Genomic DNA, 21,628 nt, shown 5'->3' on the forward strand with positions numbered 1-21,628 from the left:
TCTTGCGTTAGCACCTTGACAGAAATATTCCTAATATGTAGCTATTTAAACCGTAAATTTAGGCTGTTACCAAGTTATTGACCTCTCTCATATTGATTGGACTTACAACTTTCAGAAATCGTTTAATGTCGGACTTACAGATACAACATCTAAATCTCACCAACACTAAATATCATTTGAAATTTTGCTGCTTGGGATGTTATGTAGCTGAGAGTTTACACGAAGACTGTGGAGAGCCGAATCGGTGCCGTTTGCAGCAACTCGGACTGATGTATGGAACGACCTGGCGCATTTTACGTCGAGATCTTAAATTGAAAGCGTACAAAATACAACTTGTGCAAGAACTGAAGCCGCTCGACCTTCCCAAGGTTCATCGCTTCGCTCTAAGGCTCTTGAAAAGTTCCAAGAATATCCAACGTTTTCGAGCCAAACTTTGTTTAGCGGTAAGGTTCATTTCTGTCTCAAGGAGTATGTAAACCAGAACATTGCCGGATTGACGAAGAGCACCCTACAAAGAATCCCGGTGAGAACGTAACCGTTAATGGCGACCGTTATCGCGCCATGATAACCGAGGCTTGTGAGCTCGACGCAAGACGGATTTATTGAGACAACACTTCGACTAGCGGATAATTTCGCATGTTGGGCCGGTCGATTGGCCACCAAGATCGTGTGATATCACACCTTTAGAATTTTGCCTGTGGGGATATGTAAAGTCTAAAGTTTATGCGGATAATCCCGCTTGACCTTTATTTCAAATTAAAAGTTATCACCAGCCATTGGGGTCAACATATTGCGTAACTGGGGCTTGAACAATTATGGTTCGATTTTGACAATTTTTAGACTTGACTTTAGACTAGATGGTATACCTCAAACGCACTATTTATGCTTGTGCATTGTGTCCCAATATGTAAGTGAAAGAATCATATAAAAATTAAAATTGTGCTATATGGTAAGGAGGCGTGGTCGTATTCCGATTTCGGCCATTTTCTCACCGTCTTCCTTAGATGTGTACCAAGTTAATCAAGATATCTTAACTTTTACTCAAGTTACAGCTTGCTGTGACGGACGGACAGACAGCAGACAGAAAGACTCTGTCTCTGTTATACCAGAGAACGTAAAAGAACGCAGTAATTCTGCAGATTCTATCCTGCTAAAATCAAAACCATGTTAGTATTTCACGGTGTGAATTCCCTTGTTGTGAGATGAATTCCTTGGTTGAAATTTTACAAATATTATATTTGCTGTCAAACCTGCACCTTATCGTTTTTTTTACGTTCTCAGCTTTTACGTTCTCTGCTTTTACGTTCTCTGCTTTTAGGTTTTTTAGTACATTTTTTCTTTTAAATTGTGGCCCTGACCGCTAATAAGTTCAATCTACTTATTACCTAAACTTTTAAGTTATAATAACCAAATTCGCTTAAGGAGAATATTTTTGGCATTCTTACCCACCCTGTGAAAATGGTTGAATTCGGATTGTAACCCCGCCCACTACCCATATAACGGTTTTGTTAAAAACTACTAAAAGTGCAATAAATCTAAAACTTAATGTGCCACATACAGACAGTTTTACACCCGAGGGGGCTTCATAGCAGCCGGTGTCAAAATGGACGATAGGCGAGACAACCGATTTCAACCAAATTCGGTAGGTTTTAATATCCTGACATTCCACGCCTATTTCCCATATAACACGATTTTAAATATCAATTGATTCTTTCATTTTCTAGTATACAAATCAAGAACTAATCAATTAATCCAATTAAAACTTTGCTCGAATTGTGCCTTTGAGGTGTGCCGCCTAATTACCAAAAATTGTCTTATGGAAATATTCAAGCCGCCAAATACGGAAAAACCGTGGACGCTAGTTTCTATTGCGAACTTTTTACCGAAAATATCGGTCAATTTGTCAGATTTATTATTGAAATTCGAAAGGAGTTTCCCACTTACGAGAGTATAAAATGTTCCGTTACACTCACTTGTTGTTTTTAATTTCGACCTTCTAGTAAAGATTTTGTTCATCTACGGTAGGGCAACTTTTTTTAGTGCCGTCAAAAAATGCGAATAACTCGAAAAAATTTAATTTTTTTCTTCTTACAACTTACTGCGTATTGTTAAAATGTATATAAATATACCCTCAATTTTTTACAACTTACTGTGTATTGTTAAAATGTATATAAATATACCCTCAATTTTTTAAACTATTGATACATTCTGTTTTAATTCGCAAAAAGCGGCCGTTAAGATTTGACATCGTTAAATGAAATATGTTTTATAGGTCCACATATATATTAGTTAATAGTCTGATTACTTAAATACATTTCTACTGCATAGTAATTTCTAAGCCTAATTGATCGATAAGGAGCAACATTTTATTCTGCAAACTTCAATTCCTTTGTTTATATTATATTTTCAATTTCATATTGTTTTGATGTATTGTTTTGTAATTTTCTTATTTCTCTAGTTCTGCAAGTTACATTTATATTATATTTGTTATTTGCAAAAGGAATTAATAGGCTCATGCAATTGATCGATTAACTTCTTTAATGCATTTGAAAGACACTGGTAGAGAGAACGGAATATCATGTATCGAAATGAGCATCGAAGATTTGAAACGATTCCCAAACATATGATTTTAATTTATCGCTTCTTCTGTTTACCAGAAGCGGGTATACTTAGGTGCATTTTACACCAAAAGGAGAGACCAAGCGTAAGGAAAAAACGGCGCTATTCGGGGCTTGACAAACATAGTTTCTTTTAGAGAGTTTAAAAGTACCAAACTGATCTGGTTACAAAAAGTTATTAAATATAAAAAGAAAATCGGTTGTCTTACTTGAAAAGCACTGAGTTTACTTTTGCTATCACCAAATAAGATAAAATACTTAATCAGCTTAAGATTTCTGCGGAGGAAGTGAAATGTGCATTTCAGCACAGCTGTCGAAATCGTCAATTACACTTTGCGATTTACCTTTCTATCTGTAATTACATAAGCACGTAGATTTCAATAGCTCATCTTTCTTGCTTTTCGCCCATTCTTCTGCTTCGTAATTTGCTTTTGGCGTACAAATCCGACTCCAATTCATCTGAACTTCGATTAGTACAATGCGAACTAGCGGCAATCTGCTTTCGGCACCAATCCTCACGAACTACTAATTGTTGAGTTCCTTTTGTGTGTGTGCGTGTGTAATTATTTAAATTAAATTGTAATGCACTTAATCGGTATCAATAATCCGCTCAATTGTGTGCAGCTTTTGGCAAATAAGAGGAAATGGTGCAGTTGCATGATAATTACAACAAGAACGTGCTTTTTGTGATTTCGGTTATTGCTCTAAGTTTTGTAGGAAACAAAAATATTCTGAATTCATTACGTTGAGTATTATTTTCTAGGGACGAACTCGTACAAAACGAAAATAATCATGATTGATTGATGGGTGACAACACGTGTGTCACAAAGGAAATTTGCAAATAACTTTCAATCGATAACAATATTGGAGTATTGGATTTACTTATTTAATGTGTTTTGATTAAAATTATTTTGGTAGCAAACCATTTTAAATATACATAATAATATTGTAATATTCTTTTACGTTACTATTTTTAATGAAATCCATCGAAGTTATACCCATATGTAAATTTCAAAAAATCGATTTCTTGCATATATATCGAATATACATATATTTATATATGAAGATATGCACGTATTTGTAGAATTCTTTAACTGACTTTAATCAGTAACGCATCTCCCTCATTGGCATTTGTGGTGCTGTGTTTGATACTAACAGCCTTCATAAATTTGCGGTGAGCTCAAAACACTTCACCAATCTACGAGGATCTGATCCACTTTTACAAGTGTACGGGTAACACAAAGAACGAATATCTGTCCAAGTGAGATTTAACGATTTTGATCGACCTAATCTAACCTAATCGGCTACCGAAATTTTTTTTTGTCGAAACGTTTTCAGAGTCGGTAAGAAAATTTCATTCATCGGCCGAAACGATCAACTCGAAATTTTCACACGACTTTTATGGAAAAATTAATATTTTTGATAATATTTCGATTTTTAAGCAAATCTGAAATTTAAACTTTTTTATAAAACACGACCCTTTTTTTGGGAATCCCCCATTTGGTCATAAATCGAAATTTCGACTAGTCCTTAAATCAATATCTGTGTTAATCTGTTCTAATAATATTTGTTTAGTTTTAGATTTGAGATAATTTTAAGCAGAAAAATCTGCCTCCTGTCAGACGCTTTTTTCCGCAGGTCCCCCTAAAGATCGGATAAGGAATTAAGGGAGTTCAAACTTTTATTTACAAGCCTTTTCCATCGCGATTCACGCAATTAACGTCGACTTCTTCGCAATCGGTAATGCTAGCCTAAGTTCGTAGACAGCTCCTTTCATATTTTAAAAATTTTGATTGTAATATTCTTTCTTAGAACATTTTTCTTTCATCTTTGCAACGCATCCGCACAATTTGCATACGAATTCACTGCTCAAGTACAACAAATACTAGTATTTACTGGCATTTGTCAGTGTATTTTACCGTCTTTTGCAGTAGGGCAGCTGCCGCAATGTGGCCCTAGAGGCTGGTTGACATTACAGATTTTGCAATTTCTGCGCTTTTAAGCATAGCTTCTTTTGCCATCCTCCGCATTTTTCTTGTCATATTTTTTTTTTGCCCACCACCTCATCTTAATATTACGATTATCGATTCATTTTTGTGATCTCTTTGCCGATTTCCTGTCTATTCGCTTTCTCATGCCGCGCATATTTTTAGTAGAATTACGTTCTTCAGTTAAACAAAGTTTCAATTTCTTTTAGTCCTTGGCGACTATCATTTATCTTTCAATCTGTCGCCAACTAACAAACATACACACAAGAGAGAGTCTAGTGATAAAAAAAGAGCGAAAATAGCAAACACATTGCAGACTTTCAGGCGCCTGGGCGCGTGTGCATATTACGCGTAGCGCGCCGTTGGAAACGGCTGAAATTTAATTAAACTGTTTACTTAGCAAGTGGCCATATTGGCCATATTTTTGCCGCAACTCTTCACAATTTTGCAATTTTCTTTTGCGATTGCTCGCCATGCGCCTTGGGTCAATTTCTCTTTTTTATTATTTCTTTTTAAGAGTTCTGCACACTTTGTTAGCGGTTGTTTATCTCATTAACGCCATCGCTTTTAACGAGTTGCTTTGATGCTTTAAACGCTTAATTTTTATTTTTTCATTGTTCCTATGTGTGTGTTTGCTTTTTGCGTTCTATTTTCATTTACTTTATTTCTTAAATTCCAATTTGCATTTGTCCGGTTGTCGACGCTATTTTAAGCATTATTTCTCTCGACTGCGTTTTTTTCTTAAAAGTATGCTGAAACTGTACTTTTGACTTTTCCTTTCGCGCTGAAAATAGTTCCTTACTATGCAGCCCTGCTGACGTCATTCGATGACGCGTGCAGTTTTTATGATAAAATTTCCACCGTCATTACGAACTCAATTTGGAAACTTGTTGACTTTGCCGATTTCCGTCGCATTCGATTTTAATGAGTCAGCGAAGAGCAAGCACTTCGTGTGTTAATTGGAAGAACTCGAGGGAATACTGTTTCTCATAAAAAAATTATAAAATATCTTATATTCTTCGGTAATAATTGGTAAATCAAATATTAAAGCGAGATAATTTTACTTCATAAATACAATACTCTTGTAACATATTTGAATATTTACATATACATATATATAACTTATACTTATACATATAGCTACTGTCTTGGAATAAGTCACTCCTGGGAATTGTTGGTTATAGCACTCTGGTTTGTTGAAACTTATTTGAGGTTCAGGTTATGTCCTTTGATTTTTCCTAATTATGTATCCTTCGAAGATATTGTAAAGTATTTTAACGGCTTCTAATGTTGACACCTCTGGGTTGTTATAAAAACCTTTAGTTGTAATCAATTCCAATTTGTCTAAGATTGTACATCTTTTAGGGTTTAAGCTTTATACCCCAACAAACAATTCCTTCTTCCTCCAACTGTATACTTTATACTTATTCACGTTTACGACCAAATCTGTTTTTTCCTACTTTCTACAACATATGTATGATATAAACATTGAACGGAGTGGCTATCTGCTGCCTTTGCCTTACACGTGTTTTTTTTTTTCATTTTTCCAAATTATAAGAATTTTGGTAAAAAGCATTCCATTTTTCTGGGTGCCCATGGTAAAGAGGAAAGCCTTTTGCGGTAAGCTTTAGCAATTTACAAAGTAAGTCCGGTTCAATCTTAAAATTTTTTTATAATCTTCTCCTTCCCTTACGTAGCCATCTCTGCATGAGTGTTCATGATCTTTTATAGTATATAATTGCGCTAACAAAAAAGTTTGTGTTCCCTTTTTGAGTGTGTTGCCGTTGACATACACATATGGACAAAAGGAAGGAGAAGACGTGCATGTACGTCAACGGAAACTGTTTTCAATCGGTCGAATTTCGACCACTGACGATCCTAGTACTTATGAACTTCTTGCTACTTTTTTTTACTTAGCTCCAGCAAAATCGCAACAAACGCATCATCAATTGTGGTATAATTTTTTAATTCTTTTGACGGTGGTTAGAATCATGTGGGGCTCATTACAAGCTGGACATATATTTTGGTATTTGGATAAGTAGGAGTTTAACCTGCTAAAGTATGCAGAACGAAATTGCGAAAGAGTCACTCTAGACTCTTAGCGCAACTCGAGCTCTCCGTCTGCAATGGTTGGCGGTTTGACTTCAAGTACTCCATTCACTGGTAGGGAGTCAGTAAAGGTGTTGATGGCTCCACTGTGAGGGCGGTCAGTGCATGTCTAAATTTTGTTGCATCCGAAGCCTGGTCGGTGTACTGTTTGATGTCTTCGACGTAACCAGGGAAAGACCTCTTGATGTTCCTAAGAGGCGGCTCCGTTTCTACCATACGACTGCAGAGGTGGTTTCTGCAAATATATCCCAGCAGAAACTGCTTCAAGATTATTATGGTACTTGACCGGAAGCATATGGTTCTCGCTACGTAAGTGTTTAACAGGAGACATCAAAGGGCATCCTGTAATAGTACAGAGTGCAGTATTTTGACACGTCCCAAGCTTCTTCGTCTGGGTCTTACAACATTCAGGCGATCATATCGGTACAGCATAACTCAGGACCGGCCGGCCGATTGCCTTGGTTGCTACCAACAACGCTTCTTTGTTCTTTCCCAGAAGCTGGCGGATAGTGACTTGAAAACTGTGTTGCAGCTCTGTACTTTGTCAGAACGTACGTAGATTGTTTATTGTCTAAGGTAACGGTACAATCTCCAAACAAATTGTTCAGATCGGACCACTTAGCAGATAAGATCTTGTCGGTGCAGCCGATGTTAACGTTTTTCTTATTTTATTCAAAGAATGTTCTGTGATTGTTAGGCCAAGGGCTTTTCAGGCCAAGTCAAATATAAGTCTCAATTTATCTGAAATGCTTTAATGTGTAACAAATAGATATTTTTGTCGTTAGAAACCATTATTATGTGTTTGAAGATATTTTTGAGTATAGCAAAACAAATATATTCGATTCCTAAACATCCTAAGCACTAATCATTTATCAACATAGATGTTTAAATTCTTTTTATGAAGTAAAAATATAGCAAGGCTGCAGATAGACTATTAGTAACTATCCAAATAAATGTCAAAACGCATGAAGATATTTGAAAAAAGTGTAAAGAGCCTGACTTTTCTGCCAAGAAGTACAACCTCCTTAGTAGTCAATGTTATAATTTTCCTCATCAGTGTATTTGTACATAAATACATGTGGTTGGGTAGCCAAATACCTCTGCAGTCTATCATTAATGCTAAAACTATTGTACATAATCAGAAATCCATATGCATGTGAGCGCTTCTGCAATCGCATTGTATGAGTGTGTGTGTGGTTTTTCATAAGCAAACACCCTATACAACTGCCATAAATCAAATAGACACATACATGCACCATATGTAGATATGTGAAAGCCTTTTAACAAGCGCGGCATGTTGCCTTATGTTGTGATAAGGTCGAAAGCAGCAGCTGTTTGCTCCACGGCCTCGAGCGAAAGCGAAAACATAACGCTCACAAACACACACATATGCATCTCGGCGGCTTTTTTTCACAAACGCATATGTGTGTGCGCACGCAAAAGTTATTTCATTTAAAGGGAAATCATTTTGACGCCTTGTAAATGCAAAAACCACACACATACAGAAAATACGAGTGGAGCGGTTATTCTTAAGCTCTGACCATATTTGGTGGGCATTTCGCCGCGCGCTGAGCAACTTCTGTGTTGCGGCCTGCTGAAGCACCCCAAACAGCAATCGGGTGCAGGGCACATCAGCAGGTCAGCGCCTACACATATGCTTCAACTTCAATGTAGTGTGATTACTGCTTGCAACTTGTACGAATTTCAATTTAATATGCGCTGTGTTGTTGTTGTTGCCGCGGGTAGCCAACGTGAATTAACTGGCTCTGGCTTTCAGCCAGTTGCCTCCGAAAAGTGTAAGCACAGCGGTTTTGCCGCTTCACGTCACAATGGCGTGCTATTAGCGGCAACACCTGCTGCTTTTCTCAGCAAAACGGACAAAGTGCATGAATAGTGGCAACGTTAGCTGCTCGGCTCCGCTACCCAGTTGTATAGCTGGACAGGCGCTGAGTCCGGTGTGTGTGGTTAAATGTATATAGTTGTTGTGCTTTTTTTTGTTAAAGCGAACATAAATGTTGGACGCAACTGTATTCATGTTGAAACGTGCAACATTCCGTTTATGTATTGGCGAAAACATGTCTTAATTTTTTCTGTTTCGCCTGCCGCCAAAAAGCGGTCGAGCTCAAAGCTTTCACCCCACATACTAAATGCCTAAATGTTGTTTTTGTAGTTGCATATGTACACGCTCCCACAGCTGGTCGCTGGCTGCATTATGGTGGAGTGCAAGTTAAATTTCTAAAGCGCTTTTTACATAACCTTTTCGTTACTTTTTATAGCTGATTTTTTAGGGCACTTGAGAGCAATGCAGAACTCTTAATATAAGTAAGCGTATGTTGGTATATACAGCGCTGCATTTAGAAAGGCATCAACTTGTTCATAACATCTCTGGACTTTAAGAGTCTATACGCTAAGATTTCTATTGTCCTCATTAGCTTGAAATCGTGAAATTTTTGACGTTGCGACTTTAATATTTTTAGCCTGAAGAATTTTGCAAATAATCCAGTACCTTAATTATTTTCTCATTTATTATCAGAAATACTGGACTAACTTTCTAGTGTTACATAAAAAACTTTATCAAAAGTCGAAAAAGGAGAATATTCGTATATATCAAACAAAAGAAAGATCAATAGAAGTGAGTTTTATTTTCTAACTTCTAAATTTCATCCATAACACGGTAACGGCACAAGACACTTAAGTGATTCTTCCTGACAAAGCCAACGTTCTCTTTATTTAAAACTATTACATGTTTAAACGAAACACGAGTACGAGTCTTGGTTTGAATCTAAGGTTATACTAAAGCATATAGATAACAGTGTGGAAGTCACATTCAACTGGACTGGTATATAGTGTGAAAAAATTTAATCCCGTTTCTCACATTGTTCTAGTGTACATTATTGAGATAATCGCAACATTTGTAGCTTCCAAATTACCCAAATTTTGCAAAAACTTCAAAACAATCATCAATAATTGCTATAAGACAGCCCATGCAGCCGAATATGTACTGCCTTGAAAATTATACTCGGTGCATAGAATTATAGCAAAATCTGATTCTAATGGATACGGTACACAGATCAACTATATGTAGAGTTTCCTTCCAAAATAATTCATATTATATCCAGCTATTTTGAAGAATCATGAAAGTAATTGTTTTTAAATAATTTCAGTGAGGACGCCTTTTAATACGAGTATAGCCAAAATGTTGGCAATAATAATATTTAGAAGCCTCGAGAGAGAGAAATAAATCTGGAACGTTTCGGTTATATACAGTGGAGCAAATATTTATCGCAAGATCGGTTGATACCCCTTGAGCACGAAAAGTATAAAAAAGTAGTTTTTAAAAAGAGAAACCAATCTGCATATTTTGCAGTACCCTATTAGCTGTCAAAATTTGATGTTTGTATGTCAAAAATGGTTTGAACTGGATCAATACGTTCTTTAGTCCCCATGTACCTTCTATAAAAAATTTTTGAACTTCCGGCTAACTTTTTTCCTTATTTTTTATAAAATTATTAAGCTTAAAAGCGTAAATAAGTTAAGACAAATATTTTTTAAAAACTAATTTTGAAAAACTAATTTTAAATTGTTATTACATCTACAAGTATTTTTTAAATAATTAGCCTTAAAATATTAAATTAAATCGATAATATAATAAAAATAAAATGTTTATCTTTTATGGATCGACAATATATTTTGGTTATTGTTTTGTTTATGAATAAGGCATGTCAATGCAAATATCTGATATATAGTAATATGAGTTTACCTGGAATAGTGGAGAAAGTAACCGCACACCGCAACCACAATTGCCTGCTGTAGCTTCTTTGTTATTACACGTCACGTTCTAGCTTAATTTTTATTAAAATTTTATCAAAAGTGAAACGAAACTAAATTGTTCTCGTGAATTTCAATTTCTATTATCTCGAACTCGGCGAAGACACTCTGCGCAATGGGTTATTTAACACTTAAGAGGCAAGAACTAATTTTCACAAAATAAATTTGCAAATAGATCTACATACATATGAACATAAACTCACATAAACACAGCAAAGTTTGTCCATAATAAATACATGAGAATAAGTCGTCTTTGTGCAGTTTGCACTTGAAAATAAGAGCAAAGCCATTTATAAACATTCGGGCCATTTTACTGCTTTTGCGCAAATATGCAACTGTATGCGTGCATGCATGAACGTATGTGTGTGTGCGTTGATATTTGTGCTTGAGAGCATATGCCAGCGCAAGTGTATGCGCATATAAAGACAATGTTAAATTAAATCTTAATTCCATAATCCACTCGAAAGTATGAGCATAACAACAACAACAGTATTTTATAGTTGCCACACATGATATGTGCGAGCGCACAAAAATATGTTTCTATATATAATATGTACACATATATGTATTTATGTCGGCTGACACTTAAGTGTAACTGTATGGTTTTACGAGAATTTTGCGCAATTTAAGTGTATCATATGTGTGTTTACTTGCATACTTGCGTGTGTGTGTGTGTGAGTGTTAGCGGCGTTTTGTGGCACCACATTTTTGTGTTGCCACTTTAACACTCTCAGCCAGCATATAAATTATGATACTTGTCGGCGGCAGCGGTTGAAATGCTTGCTTGCTTTCTAGCACACACACACACAAATACAAACATAAATTCACACATACATACATAAATATGTATATATACTGGATTGCATAAGGAAGTACGGCTCTTTACTCACATGGCTGCTTGATTGTTTTTTGCGGTTGGCGGTACTGTTGAAGTAGTGGCAGCCGAGTGGCAATGCTGGTAATGAAATCAACATTTCACTCAAGACGTGTATGCCACAGTTAAAACTACAAAGGCTCCGTGCACCAACTATCTGCTATTTCAATTTTGTCAAAACACACTTAAATGTGCATGCGTGTGTCCGTCAATGCAGCACTCAGCTATTCTAACTGTGCCATACTAAAGCTGAGTTTTACTGTTAACCGCATACATATCTACATATGTACGTAATTGATATACATATATATTTATATATATAAACATACATAAGTGTATTTGCCACAACCGAAATTTAGGCATCCACACCAAGCCAGCGTGTATAATTTGTGGTTTGTGGTTGTGGCTCATATTTTCAACAAAGAAAATCCTCAACAACAAACTGTAACATCGCAGGATTAGAGTCAGTTGACAGATACTTATGCACGCATGCTCACACATATACATATGTTTGCATGTATGTATCTTATTTCGTATGCTACTATGAATTTGTATGCTTTCAAGACATGCCTCAGTTCACACGAGCGTTCTCACAAGTCGATACTTATATGCGCGTATATTAAGGTGTCCCTTATTTACCAAGTTAATTTTTTTTGCAAAAGCGTTCTGATGTTTAAGTTTTTTCCCCAAAAAAAGTCCACGGTAACAAACTGTTTATTTTCAAGTTAAACCTTATCTAAATCATGTTATTTTTTTCATGTATATAACATGGAATTTTTAATACCTCCCATTAAACAAGTAAACCTACAACTTTGTCAAATAACGCTCTTAGAGAAAAAATTCCGCTCTACAAAAAAGTTCTTGATACATTTTTGCAATAAGACCTCTAATTTAGAAGTTATGCGCAGTTAAAGTTATGCATTAAGTGTACTGCTTTTATATGGTACAGTACACCGTGTCGTATAAGCAACACAGAATTTACAAGGCACTTGTATGAATGCTCAGTATTTGATGTACAAGTTTAACTACGTTTAACATTTGAAGGAATTTTTTTTTTACACCTTTTTTGTAGAGCGGAAAATTTTTTATTATAATACTTATTTTCTTTTCAAAGTTGTAGGTTTTTTTTGCGTTGGAGATAAAAAATGTAATGCAAAACATCAAGAAATCCCATGTTAAACAAATTGTTTTATTGTTGTGGACACGGTTTAACTTAAGATATTTAGTTTAAAATTTCAGGTTGCCTCTGTAAAAAAATTCAACTTCGGGTATTAGGGACCCCTTAATGTATGTGTATATATGTACTATACCAACATTAAGGTAGCTTTTGTACTGGAATATTTTGTAATCGTTTTATGAGGAAATTCCATTTAGTGCATTAAAAGAACTTAATAAAATTTATTGCGTAAAATTACTTTATATTCTACTATATAATAAAACTTGGAATAAAAGGTTGGTAGTGAATGTAAAGTCTGATATAAGACTAAGCAATAATATTTATTTCAGGCTAAAAGTGTTTTCAAGGTAAAAATGCATAGCTTACTACACAACGAATCTTCAGGTTAAGTTGAGTTGTTGAGGAATTGATCGAAGTTTGGAAGTATTTAGCGGTTTATACAATAATATCTTAAAAGTTCGGCAGGTTTTGAGAATGCGCTCAATTGACCATCACACGCTCATAAGGTCATCACGATTAACGACGATCACCTAAAAAGTTTACTAACACTTCTATGCACAGCATCACTATGGTTAAAAATAGGGACTTATTTGTATTAATGTATGATCTTGTCATGTAGATTTAGAACAAATTGTTTTTAAATATCGACTGAGTTTTGTACAGTTTTTTGCCTCTCGCTTTCTCAAATGATTAAAATGCGTTGGCCAATCGACTGTCAATCTTTGATCGCCGCTGTTCACAACGAAAGGCTTGCCATATTTTCATGCGGAATCAGTTATTCAACGCAAGTACAATATATTCTTCAATTGTGCTCATTGAGGCTCCAGCCCCTATACATCCCACCAATTCAACGATATAAAATGGTTTATTCTTACAAAAAAAATAACAGAAAATATTTTTCTGCTCTAATTGGCAACGAAAAGCTCACAAGACGTGCTTTATAGCCTTACAAATATATAGCTACAGTATGTAGTTATTTTCTCGTAATTACTGAAGTGATTTATTTGTAACCTTCCTAAAGCAAACCTAGCAAAGAACACAGAAATACTAAAAAAATTTCAAGAACAAAAATTAATTGTTAATAGTAATTTGTGTAGTCTTCCAATCGAATGAACATCAAAAATACTAGTACATCAGGCTGGCAAGATAATAAATATTTGCAGCCATAAATAAATGTAACTTTATTACCAACATAACTCAAAAAATCGTTCGAATTTAATTCAATCTACGCAACAGATAAGGTTAAAATTTGATTAAGAAACAGTTTTACTAAAATGGAACTTTTTCTTTATCGTCTATATTTTCTTGTCCATTTGTCGCAAGTGGCATCACCATCACCAAACGCATCACAAACTTGCGCGAACGGCTGGCAAAGCAAGGAAAATTGTAATTGTAACTAATATAACGCGGTAATAGTGGTATGTATAAACATATTAACGGTACGAACGGTGCTCAAGTTCGCACACTAGTAAATATTTGGTTTTTGGCATATCTATTTTTTTAGCATACTTGATCGCGAATATGAAATTTTTTTTATACTCTGTACTTTAGTTGAGTGATGAGTGAAAAAAACATTTACAGCTCGATTTCTATCTCTCTTCTCTTTATTTAAGAAAAACATGTACAATAGTATTATTCAAGGCATTGTCCATCTTAAGCAGTAACATTTTGACATCTGTATGGCAATTTGTGGATGTCATCACGAATGAACTGCATTGGTTTTGAGGCCATGAATGAACCAAACCGATTTTGAATATCCTTTTCTGATGTTTTGAGTGATATTATTCTGTATCGACCGGAACAAATGGTATTCAGGAGGGACTAGTTCTGGGCTATAAGGCGGTGAGGCAAAACTTCCCAGCCGCTGTCTTCCATGATCGAAAATTGTTCAATATTAATGGTTTCACATGCAGCATGCTCTTTTATTCTTAACAAATACAGACCAATACTTTGGCGTTGTGGAAATTCGGCTTTGCAGTTGATTTGGTTGGTTGGCCAGGTTTCTCATAAAAAAAAATAGAGTTTTCGATATGAATTAATTTATTATCACCAATCACGTTGTATTTTTTTTTGTAGCGCTCAGGCAGCACTTCTGACTTGGAAAATCGTTTTTCAATGTCTCTTGACTTTAATTAAAATGGTAGCCATTTCCTTGCTTTTGAATGTATCCGACTGTTTTTAAACGTTTTGAAACGACTACTTAAGAAGTTCCAAAAGATTTTGCGAGCTTTTTTTAGCAGCAATAAAATACGACTTTCTGCTGAAATCATCTCCATATTAAAATAATTTTGCAATTTTCTTACAAAAACATTTTTTTAGGCACAAAGTTTAACATATTTAAATAAAAAAAATGATTGCTGTCTACGTTTGAAATGATAAATACATGTTAAAAAGGCTCACAAGAGCAGTAGCTTTGCAATGCATGTTCGGAATATTATTATTACTTCATTGATAATTAATTTTTGGTTAAAGACACAATTTTAACAAAACTTATGGAAATTTTTAATGGAATTTCACTTTCCGGTTGGTTTTATAAATCCAAACACTCTTGATTTTTTTTTATTTAAAATTTTTATGTAGCATTATATATCTTTAAAAACATTTTTTATACATTTTTTGTATAACTTATTCATTTATTTTAGTTGTTTTAATAAGGGATTTCGAAAATATGAATACCGTCAGCTACGAAGCTACCGTAAGACTTGAAACTACCATTACTTAAATGATGCCGTAGATTGCTTTAAATTGTTGTTCTAGATTTTAGATCTTAGAATACAGTGAGAATGGAATCAAATGTCAACCTATCACAAAAATAACGATATATGGAGAACCTACCTGAGACATAAGTGAACCAAAAATTCAAGACTAATTAAAGAAAAACAATATTTAGTTCCTAAAATACATTTTTATGTATAAAACAAAATCCCGAGGCTGTCATTTTCACTTTTAACTAGCTTTGCTATCAAAATTTGTTATTTTTGTGTACAGCCGAATCTATAAAAAATGTCACACACACACACACTTACAAACGCAAAAATAACCTTAAATACCCGAAACTGCCGCCCAGTCACGCCGCCCCAAAATCTCTGCGATTTCGGCACAATAGTTGAAAGCAAACTAATGTTTTTGCTGAATATTTCCGTGTGTTTGCATCCATGGTATATATGTATGCATCTGAGAGTGCGAGTGAACACTTTCAAAAAATAGCAAAAACATTGCCGAAAGGTTATTAGGTCATAACATGCACGCGCAGCACACCCATTCGCCGCATACGCCGCACAAAGTGTTTTTCAGCGTACTCACTACCACATTGGCAGACCAACACGGCGTATGAGTGATATTTTGCACTGCAGCAATGCATAAACAAATGCAGCACGTACACGCCATGGTGATATGCTCTGCTAGCAGTTTACCAACAAACAAATTGTTTTTTATATTTTGTGTTGTTGTTTTAGTTTTTTGCTTTTATTATTGCTTTTGTTTTATTTTCGTATGAAATTGAATAACAATACATGAATTTAAATCTGGTTGTTGGGAAATTAAGTTTTCATTCGCAGCACAGCAGCTGATACTGTGGCACAACATTTTGTGCACTAAATGTTTTTAAATAAAAATAAATTGCCATCTTTTTGCAATTTTTATTTGTAGCCGGTATTTGCGTTGGTAAAAGCATTAGTTTGCATGACGCAAGTTTTAGCAAAGTAAGCTTAAAAACATGCAAAGCCACTAAATAAAGCTTATCGTCATGCATTTGCAAAATTTCTTTGCAACCATATCTATTTATGCATACATATGTTGAGTTTACTATTGCTGACGTTATTTGTTTTCTCATTTAGAACTGTCGTTTTCACTTGTACATTTGCTAATATGTTATTTTGCTTAAAACTTCAACTACTTTGCGGTTAACTACCAAAGTAATCCAGTTGCTTATCCTTTAAGCTACTCTTTTTCACTACAAATGAATTTGTGTGCTTGCATATAGCTATGAAGATACATACATACATACATACATGCTAACTGAGTCTACATATATCTATATATACACGTACTCAAATGGAAATAACTATATATAATATAATACATTTGTGTAGACACGGGTAGCATGTATGAATTTATGTATGTGGCTTCATAGCTTCATAGCTTCATAGTGTATGCAAGCATACAAATTCATTTGTAGTGATATACACATATATAATATATAATCACACATAGTGCTACTCAAAAAAACAGTTTATACAAGCACCTACTCTCATTAAGTTTACTACTCAGCCACGATTCTGCACTATACCCACTCGCACCCCAAAAACAGAAAAAAAATAATGTAACCATGTATGATTGTATGCACCCTCCTTTTCTTAACCGCACTGAGTTTTTAATGATTGCACTCAATACAAGCTTGCAGCTGTTGTGTATGTGTAAGTAGGTTGTAAAGTACGTGCCACTGTGTTGACATCTCTTTGTGGTTTTGTGGTGCGCACACATTGTATTTTCTGTTGTTGCTGTTCTTATGCCGCTGACGTGTACGCAAGAAAAAATAAGCATTTGCAGTTTCTAATTATGGAAGTTCGTAGGACAGTTTTATGGAAACAAATTATATTAATTTTTTCATTATCTCTTATATAAAAAAAATAATATAATAATTTTTTTTTAAAACTAGATCGCAACACTTTTATAATTGAGCAACACCCTTTTAGAAAATATTTGCATGCAGCTCTAATTAGTAATTTTTTGTTAAAGTGCCTCAGGCTTTGTTCATATTATTAAGCTTTGAGGCATCATTTCTTTGATTAAATTTCCAAGCAGTTCCCGAATACTGCTTATCCAGCAGCTTTTCAAAAATATTTGCAAAAATGGATAGTAGTATTTCGATTACATATACAATATCTATGTAACCCATTTTATTTTACTGCCTTTCTAAAGTACTTCAATTCAAAAAATTAGTTCATATTTTGAATAGGTGGCAACCATAGGTATAGCTCTTACTAAATTGCTACTAAAATATTTGTTGTAATCTTGTAATTAAATTACTATATTACTTTAAATATGTTAACATGTGGTAACTGCCAATATCTTTTGTACCCCTTTTTTATTGCTACTTTTCTAAAAGATTTCGCTCAAAGATATTCTATTATATTTGGAATAGATGGCAAGCATATAAAAATATTTGTTCTTAGTCTTCAATGAAACGAATATATAGTATAAAAATTTTCCATAATATGGCAATTTCTTCATTAAATTTACATTTTTTGACAGAATCCTATATTACCTTTGAAATTATTAACCCAAGAATGCAGACAGTGACTACTAGCAACTATTCGATAAATGCTTATCAAGCCACAGTGTTGCTTAAAGCAACTTCAATAAATTTTCTGGCATTTCCTGCCAAGCTTCAACAAGATTGTCCTACATTCTTATCGATTATTAGAGATAATCAATTATTAATTGGTACACATCACCATAAGCATGCTCGTAATGGTAGAGCCACAGAGCATTGAACCACAATTGCGATAGTTAGTTCTACATATTAATTATGAAGGAAGCACGTACGGTGACATATATACTCAATTCATGTACTAAAACGTCAGAAATTCTAACAAATAAATAAGTAGACACATTCTTATATATTTATATATGTAAATATGTAAATATATATATGAATTGTGTTTGGGTGCATCTCATTAGGCAGGCTTAAGCCCATGACAAAATCAAAATGTCATCATCAGTTGGTGACCCCTATTCAAAAGCTGGCAGTTGTTTATTCACTATAGTGGTTATTTGTTCTAATAAGGGAAATTAAGATGTGCATTTTTATCTATTTACAAATAAATTCCAGAATCTTAAGAGATATGTATATGAAGGAAATCAAAATATGTTACACTGCAAATATTCAATTAATTATTATTATTAACGTCTCCATAAGAGTTAAATAAGTATTATTCAAATATGATAACTTAGAAAATATATCGGCTTTTATTATTTTTGACATTTTGAAAATTTTTTATTTTGTTTAATTAGTTTCTTTCTTTTAAATTTTCATTCTTATTATTTTCCCTCTTTGCTTGGTTTTAATAAAAAAAATTTTACGAGAGAATATTTGCTGATAACAAAGTTGCCTAAAATAAAACACGAAAATCGAAAACCCTATTCAGTTCTCTTTTTTTGGTAGGGCTTTATCAACTTTTTTCTTCATTAACAATGCTTTGATTGCTTTCTGCAAAACTGAAGGCGCTGAATGTCATATTAAATAATAATCATGTCAAAAAATTATTTTTTAAAATTTAATAAATATTTTGTTAGCCTTCCACGTTCTTCATTTCTCACATCAAAATCATTATCTCTGAACCATTAAAACTATCTTTTGCATGTTGCTTGCTAGAACCTGAGCATCATATGCCTCGAACCAATGAAAAAATATGATGTTCCTTGGTCAATGACTGTACGGTTATTAAATATGTTAGACAGATGACATGCCAACCAAACAGAAAAAGATTAAGGCTCGTTCACAACAAATGTTCCCTACCAACATATTTGTATCTTAACGCTCACTACATACCGGTACTCCTGGCATAACAACTTAGGTGCTGCCGCTTGCGGTCAAGCTGCTCCCTTATAAACCAACCAAACAATAGCTTTCGCTGAAATAACCGCTGTCTATATACAAGAAAATATTGTTGGTCTGTCCGATTCAAATTCTATATTTTTTTATTTTATATAAGTAAAGAGAATAATCGATTTAATTGTCGAAAACACCGAAAAATAGCATTATATTGTATATTTAATGTTCGACAAGTAAACCGAATATCGAATGTTTACTTATATAAAATGACAATTATTTTATTTTGTTTGTTATTTGTTTGTTGTTGAAAGTATAACAAATATATTTTTATTAGATGGCACTGCACGTGAATCTCCCAAAACCCAGTTACACATGAATTTTTAGCATGTAGATTTGATTTGCTCGTTTGCATATTTTTAAACAAAGGTACCTTAAGCGTAGTTTACGAAATATACTTGAGTCCAATGTACTCAAGCGAAGATTTTTCAATTGCGATATAGTTCTTCGTAGCGAATTGTAGAATAGAAACTTTTTTGATACTTTATACTGTGTTCTTAAAGTATTTTTCTTTGCTAGATGCTGTGGAAAAGATTATTCAAGAATTTTTTGTTAAATAAGAAACTCTGTATTGTTTCACTGTGCAATGTCGTTACCAAAACCGTCAATTCGATATATTATATCAACAAAATACATATTTTGTAAATGCTTTTAATTACCACTGATTCTGTTGCAATGTATTCCCATAACTTAGATTCTAGAAATGAATGTATGAGTAACTACATTCACACTTATTAGTGTATCAGTGAACACAAATGTGCTAATTTCATGGAATTCATTGCTACTAACACAATCGAGTACGATAAACAAAGGCACCAAGTCATCGCATAGCAAATTGCAGTCGTAAGGGGCATATATGGCAGCTTGGGCGAATCAGTGCCGATTATCCTCATGAATTATCCATAAAATTACCAATAATGATGTCAGTTCGAAATTGGAGAAGATATCCTCTATTGTGAGTACGCTGAGGGAAGTCTGTACAGGGATAAATTAACTACAGCTATTTTAAATAGTTCTGATATTTCAGCAAACGATTTGATTGGCTGTAAATTAAATGTCTCAATTTGTTGGTGTAAATTTGTGCAAATCGTTCATTGTGCACTTGGAATACACAACGGTGAATTAAATATTCGGAATTTCACTTATACTTACTTATATGAATACGGATGGTTGAATACATAATTAATGTATACATATGTGTTATGTGTGTCTATCGAAATTTGATGGTGTGATTTAATTAACTGCTTGAGTAAAGAAAAATATTGAGGAATTATCGATATTATCGTCATGGCAATCGATTACACGGTCTACGGCATTTTTGCGCACGGGTTATATATAACTTATTTTTGTTGCTTTTACACCTCAAAATAAGAATAAGAATAAAAAATAATTGAGAATATAAAAGAGGGAACTTCAATTCTATACATATACAGCAAAATTTTACAATAATAATTATTGTACATATAAATAATTTATAAAAATGTACTGATCATCCATTTGGGTTTTATTTTACAATTGACATTTTAAAAAAGACTTTAAATGTTTAAGCATTACTTTTCCTGTTATGATTCGTAGACGTTTATCTCATTTATCTCCAAATACTTGTATAGTCCCCATCATGCCTTCGGTATATAAGCATACGTTTTTTCTTATTTGAGGTTCTACAAAGATTCCAGCTTTTATTTTCGGCTCTGAAAGCTTATATATGCCTGTAGGATATGGCTTAGAAAAAACACTTCAAATATTTAAAAGCTTCGGACTCATTATTAAGACCCAATTTAATGTGCAATAAGAGGTGGCATTAGTATAGTTTTAGAATCGACAATTGCTTTTCATTTAATATTGCAGTTTCCCACTTCGCGTTCGGTACGTGGCGGTCAATGTTTTTGACGGTAGTGAGCAGCATCATTACCCATATCCTACAGGCATAGATAACAGGAGTACTTAGTATACCCACCTTCCAGTTCAGTCTAAAAGCACATCACCTTCAAGTCTCCAATAACTTTTTACTTGTATTCCATATATTAATACAAGTGGGACGTTATTTGCATTCAAATACTGACGTAGTTTTCTTTGAGATATACGGAATGTGCTAATCCTATCGATGGAAATTTGTTCACATTGTGCAGTAAATCAGACATTTTGTTGAGCTATCAATAAAAAATAATTCTCTTCAAATAACTTTTCACATCGTGACAAAAACATAGTCCATCTTCTTTACTGAAGAAACACGAATTTTTCGTGGCGTTTTCTTTGATGGGATATTCGAATATCAGAATTCAGATAATTCGATTGTTTTAATCGCGATACCAATAACTCTACTTAATATTTTGAAATATTTAGGTCTCTTATTAAATCAAATCGCTTCAAGCTATTCAATATGTTGCCTGACAAGAAAGTCGTAGCGTCAAAAATTCCTAT

The sequence above is a fragment of the Bactrocera oleae genome, chromosome 5, assembly GCF_042242935.1.
Source record: "Bactrocera oleae isolate idBacOlea1 chromosome 5, idBacOlea1, whole genome shotgun sequence".
Classification (NCBI taxonomy): Eukaryota; Metazoa; Arthropoda; class Insecta; order Diptera; family Tephritidae; genus Bactrocera; species Bactrocera oleae.